This window comes from Sinocyclocheilus anshuiensis, unplaced genomic scaffold (genome assembly GCF_001515605.1).
Source record: "Sinocyclocheilus anshuiensis isolate Anshui unplaced genomic scaffold, SAMN03320099.WGS_v1.1 scaffold544, whole genome shotgun sequence".
Classification (NCBI taxonomy): Eukaryota; Metazoa; Chordata; class Actinopteri; order Cypriniformes; family Cyprinidae; genus Sinocyclocheilus; species Sinocyclocheilus anshuiensis.
Window position 1 is genome coordinate 1,376,426 of NW_015555763.1, and position 6,570 is coordinate 1,382,995.

The 6,570-nt window shown below is 35.1% G+C and overlaps 1 pseudogene; it reads left to right on the forward strand.

Moving 5' to 3' along the window:
• LOC107674031 (protein-lysine N-methyltransferase mettl10-like) overlaps positions 1-2,159 on the forward strand; it is a 4,206-nt pseudogene extending 2,047 nt beyond the window's left edge.
• The last annotated feature ends 4,411 nt before the right edge of the window (positions 2,160-6,570 follow it).

Below are 6,570 nucleotides of genomic sequence, written 5' to 3' on the forward strand. Positions count from 1 at the left end.
TTCATTAGTTAACATAAACTGCCAATGAAAAATTCTTCTGAACATTCATTAATCTTAGGTAATTACAATATTTAATAACACGTGGCTAAAATCGAAAGTTGCACCTGTGTTATTTAATGAGCTAACATGAACAAAGACTTGTATTTTTTTAAACAAAGATTAATAACTTCTGTAGCAAATGTAGCTATTGCTCATTGTGAATGTTAATGCATTAACTAAGGTTAACTAATGAGGTCTTATTGTAAAGTGATACCTATTGGTCTTTATAGTTCTTTTGCACTTTAATCTGTGTAAAACTTTTAACTTTATACATTTTTCTGTATTGCTTTATTGCATTTAAATGTTCAGTTATTTTTGTTATAAGAAAAAAGTTATTAAACCTGTTATACTGTATTATGACAGCACTTTTTTTAAAACTAAATTGAAACATCGTGATAATACCGCATACCGTGATAAAAGAATTAGCAATTAATCGCAACATGAAAATTTGATACCGGCATATCCCTATTGAATCTTAACCAGCACCATCTTCTGGTGTATATTAGTTGTGTTCTGCAATTTGGTCAACCTTTAGGTTTGGTGAGGAAAGCATGGACAGAGTGATCAGATGGATGGAAGCACACAATCTAACTGAAAATGCGGCCGTACTTGATACTGGAAATGGGATGTTCCTTGTGGAACTGGCAAGTCAAAGTTCAATCTGTGTCTGCATTTAGTTATATTCAATCATTCTGTTAATTTAAATACTTTTTAAAATCACAATAATCAGGGTTTCTGCAGGTCTTTGACCTTACACAAATTAAAGCCTAAAAAGATTTTACATTTGAGCAGAAAGTCTTAAATTCATAAGTCATTAAATGTTTAATTCACTGCTATATATATATGCTATATATATATATATATATATATATATATATATATGTACACATACATACATACATACATATAAATAAATATATGCATAATTTAGTTTTTATTTCTGTGTAAATATCTAAACATTATTAAATCAAGATGCATTTACTTGAGATGCAAATAGAACATATGCAGTCTTGTTTTCTGAGAAATGTAACAAAATTAAGTGAATTTATGTTTAAAACAAGAACAAACCTCTGTCAGGAGGGCATGACTCCCTTTGAATTAAGTTGATTTTTCAACTTGGTTAATGTGTGTTCCTGTTTTAAAAACAAACATCAATTTCTTATAAAAACAAGAATTTTGATGTAAAAAGACTTTTAAAGTTTAAGTAAATGTATCTTGATTTAGGAGATTTGCTCTGGAAAAAAAGGAAAAAAAATCAACAATAAAATACTAATAAAATTTTTCATAAAGTTGTATTTTCATACTTTGAAGCATGAAACATTATTATTATTACCATACTGAAGTATTATGTTATAGTTTATTCAGTTTAATACTCAAATTTTCTTTACTTGATCTTAAAAAGGTTTTAACATTTTGTTAAGTCTTAAAAAGTCTTTACCTTCATAAAACTTGCAGAAACCCGGATGATGTAAATAAGTATAAATAATAATCACATAAACGATCCCTTAAGGCCAAGCATGGTTTTTCAAACCTCACTGGAATTGACTAGCTCACCGTAAATATTCTGGAAGAGGAAGGCTTCAAAATGTTAAAATTCAGGTAATGGAAATGATTTGTTTTTAACATACGTAAATTAAGTAAATAAATTCATTGCACATTTAAAAAGAACACAGAATAAAAGGGAATTTTTATTTGTCTTTGTGTTTTACATGTGACTCCCAAGTGGCAGATTTCCTGAACCCCAGCGCAGAATTGAAGGGTTTTGATGTATGTATAGATAAAGGCACATTTGATGCCATTAGTTTGAGCCCAGAGGACAGAGAGGAGGCAAAAAAGCTCTATGTGAACTCTTTAAAAACGGTAATGCAACCAGGCGGCTTCTCCATCATCACCTCCTGCAACTGGACCAAAGAGCAGCTGCTGCAGATCTTCAGACCTGGTACCTTAACATATTGGCATATTTCTTAAACTAATAATGTTTCAAATACTGTAATGATTGTAACATAGTTGTGTTTCTTGCAGGGTTTGAGTTGGTACGAGAGCTGCCCACCCCCCGTTTCCAGTTTGGTGGTGTGATGGGTAACAGTGTGACAGCTTTGGTATTTAAAAAGATTGACTAATCCTCAAGTTTTTTAAATTTTCTGTTTTTTTGCAATATCAGTTATGTACTTTTCTAATAAACTATTTTGGAAAATATTGAACTTGTTTTTTTTAATATTGAGGTAATCAAAGAAATTTAATTTTGATCGATTTGCCTGTTACATGTAACCTGGTGTAGTGTTCGGAGAGGAACACATGAGGGCAGTATTGAGCTACATTTAATCTTAACGTTATGTCCATTTTTACACAGTTCTTATAAAGTTGATGTCTGATGTACTAAGGTACAGGTATGGAGTAGTTAATTGTGTACACTGTTGGGTAAAGTTACTTTTTTGTCTTTTTATGTAGGGTTTTGTCTGAAGATTAGTGCAATGATTTTTTTCTTTGTAGACCTTGACTGATATTTGAGTAATACATTTTTTCTTAAATATGTTTTAATATATTTAAAGTAATTTTTTGTCTTTGCATGTAGTTTTTTTTTCCTGAGATTTGAGCTATACTTTTTTAATGTATAATAAAACTATTGAGGCCATACAATGGAACTGAATGTAATGACAGTGCCAGCTGTTGTTAAGTGCAGTGGCATTTGTTAAATAACATTTACATTGCCATTTAATTGCTTGTTTTCAATGCCAAGTTTTCAGGCGGCACTGTAAAAGCCAATTTAATACCAAATTATAAAATCAATTGAACTAAAAAAAACAATATTATCAAAAAGCCCCTTTATTTGTGCAACATAATTTGTTTATCCATTTACTAAACATCCAGTAATTGAGCTTTTTTGCCTAACAGTTTTCACGCACCAGAGCTTTACCCCGAAGCTTTCAAGCACTCTTGCGAAGTTCTTGCACTAATGTGAATGTGTGTCTGTGTCTCCCATTGAAACGGCTGAACATGAACAAATGTCTCTCGCTAAATTCTGGGTCACACTATTGACACCTCAGAAATAGCATCCATACAGTCTCTGTTACCTCTCTCTTCCTTGGGGATATTTCCCTTTCTCTTGATCATTTTTAAGAAAAAGTCTGACAGCTGCACCTGATAAGAAAATGATTGAGCTTCCAGGACACAACTGCTACCACGGCAACAGTGAAAGAGCAATAAAAGACTGGCTTTGGGCCATGATGTGAGTGAGTGAGTGAAGTGACATGTGGCCAAGTATGGTGACCCATACTTGGAATTACGATGATGCTGTGGTGCTTTAAAGTGAGAGAAATCCCCCATTCCTCTCTGGTTATTACCCTGTCCCCTAGCCAGAGAATGAAATGAAAAACAAAGACCTGAATTGAAATCTCCCTTGGCACCTTCCAGAGACGAAAACAGAAGTTTACATTAAATAAACGGATTGAGGGTGCGAAAACTTCACCTTTTTTTGTGCATCAGCATTTCTTGTCAGTAACAATCTGAGCAGACAGAGTATCCAGACAGCTCTTATTGAAGCAGAGATGTTGAATAGTGAATTAATAGTGTATGAGATCGATAGGTAGCCAGTGTACATAAATGTGGAAATCAGCTGAGAAGTCTGCAGCATTGGATCAACTGTACCATGGCCACTCAAACACGCAGTGACCTTGAGCTGGTTAGGAGCTTGCATGCTGGCTGAGAGCAGTCAGACTCTTGTTTGGAGCACTACAAGGACCTTACAGGATCTACTATTCTGTTGGCAGATGATCATTGTTATGTCATCATTGGCTAATAAACTTTAATGCCTAATAGTCTTTTGTTTTCATAGACAAACATGTATTAGGTAAACAGATGCATGTGAAAAACAATAATAGCCATGTAAGTTAACTTGGCATTTTAGACTGAAAAATTTGAGTCTTTTTCCATTTTTAAATATTTTTAACTTCATCAGAATGGTATCAAACTTGGGGACTTCTGTGGCACTTGCTATAAATGAACACACACACACACACACGCACGCACACACACACACACACATTCATATAAACCATGGTTGATTCTGTTTTGAATATGTTTGGAACTATTTCCATTAGAGGATCAAAAATACACAAGGTAACTTATTCGCATTATTGTGTCGAAGAGAAAAGTGATGCAATTTAGTTTTTTTGAATCACGAACATGCTGATACTCAGAGCTCTCTTGTTCGTGTGATATTGTGATCTTATGATCTAAATGTATTCTTTGCTATCAGGAAATTCAGTTTTAAACTTTCCAGTCAAATCCATTACAAAAAAAGAAAAATCAATTTCCATTGCCAGGTGATGATCATTCAACAGGTTGCAATAATGAATGCTGGTGTGAAAAGCCCACTCAGTGCTTTTTAATATAAAACTCTTTGACTGTTCATGACTCTTGACCATTAGACACTAACTGAAAATAGAGTGTTAAGCCTTTAATTCAACATCCAAGCAGGCTTCTCTAATGAAGAAAAATGTATCCATTGTGTTTAATTGAATTAAGTTTGCTTTCTCCCTAGTCGGCTAAATACAGGCAGGATATATTTTATATACTGAAAGTTTGCTTTATTCTGTCACTAGCACTCTCCAAGGTTCTTCAACAGATGTAAATTCACAGAGATGGAATAAAGGAGAGAGAACTGGGCTGGAGGCTCTTCTGTAACATCTTAAACTCAGTTCTTCTCTCATCATGCAGGAATGGGCCCCAGCAGGTTGAGCACAGACTAATGGTCGGACTAAAATACATCACCTTTGTTCAAAGAGGAGGTGGAGAGTTCTGGTAAAAGATGGAGCGGGCGAAGACAGAACATGCAGTGAGATGTAGCACCTGCTTGGTCTCCTCATAGCGATTGATGGGAACTCATTGATGAAATTCTTTGAGATTAGGGCCTGTGTAGATGTTGTCAGGGCCAGGTCATTGTTCATATAGACAAACTGCAGTAAAATTGGGACACCAAAACTGTGGAAAAGGGAAATTAATATGATTTGATCTTTTTAAATATTTTAAAAAATAAGTAATTATTGCCCTCTGAAGCTTTCTATTTCTTCATCATAATAAAATTATGTTTTATAATTAAATTATATTTTATTATAGTATATGTTAAACTACATTTAACTGGGTTGATCCTGAAAAGGTGAACTGAAATGTTGACGGCTCTTAAAGCAGCACCATGTAACTTTTTCTGTGTTCAAAATTTGCAAAAGACATAAATTTAGAGAAGTAGCTCCGGTTGGAATGTTCTTCCGCGGGATGTGTGCAGTTCTGTTTATTAACCGCTAGAGCTCCAAAAGTTACATAGTGCTGCTTTAAACTAACTGCCAGGTCAATCTGCCATTAGGGGCCTATAGCAGAACCCCTCTGGGATTTATGCAATAGCCTAGCTTTTGCCTTGTAGTGAAGATTAAATATGTTTTATATTCACCGACTAGATGGATTCATAGTTTGTTCAGCTTTGAAACTTCAAGGTAAGTGTGTGTTGGAGCTGGTAGGAACTAAACTCTGCAGGATGTTAGCTCTCCAGGAGCAGGATTGGACATCCCAATCTAATTTAACTGGTGGCGCAATTCTCACCACTTCTGAAATCACACCTTTTGTCCCCATCACTTTTTTTTGACTCAGCATTCAGTGGCTGCATCTGAAATCTTAGGCAGCTGACTTGATGCCTCGCTGCTTTATCAGGCAATGACTTTGCAAGCAGCGTTTGCGCATAAAGGTACTGATTTCGGACAGACTTTTGAGGCAGCATAACGGTTTAATGATCTATTCTACATCTGTTTAGAATTCTAGCAACACTCAATTTGCGAATGAATTACTCTGAGTCATTTTCTTCTTCTTCAACGAATCGCTAATGAATCACTCTTTTCTTTTCAATGAACGCGTGGTCACATGGGTTAGCAAAGCTGAATCGGTTAATGATTTTGAATCATTCAGCTCACCCATGCCGTTTAGAGCGGTATCTCACTCATTAAAATGGGATACTTTATAATAGAGTGAGCAAAAAGAGAACTGGATGAAGTGGATAATTACCTGCAATCATTTGAAACAAAGATGAAAATACATCCTATCATAATCGTTTGTTAGCGATCAAGAAGCACTTAGTTCAACACGTCCACCTGCAGCTTGTGAACGCCTCACTACAGGTAAAGACTCCCTTCATTACACACACAGCAAGCAATGTATATTGTATGTACATTATTTATTTTCACTTTTTTAGTGAAGTGGCTTGAACAGCTTTTTTTTTTATTTTTTTCTGAAGTGTGCTGTAGCTTTCAGTTTAGCTTATTAGTAGTTTGCCCAGCACTATGTATATGACATGGTTAAAGGGGTCATATGATGCGATTTCAATTTTTCCTTTCTCTTTGGAGTGTTACAAGCTCTTGGTGACCGCCGCCGCTCATTTAAGCCGGCCTCCGCTCACTCTAGCGTGTGTGACGCTATGTTTCGTTGTGAAAGCGAAACTTTGTTTGGCCTTCCAAAAGAGGACACGACTAGAAATCAGTGGTTAAGTTG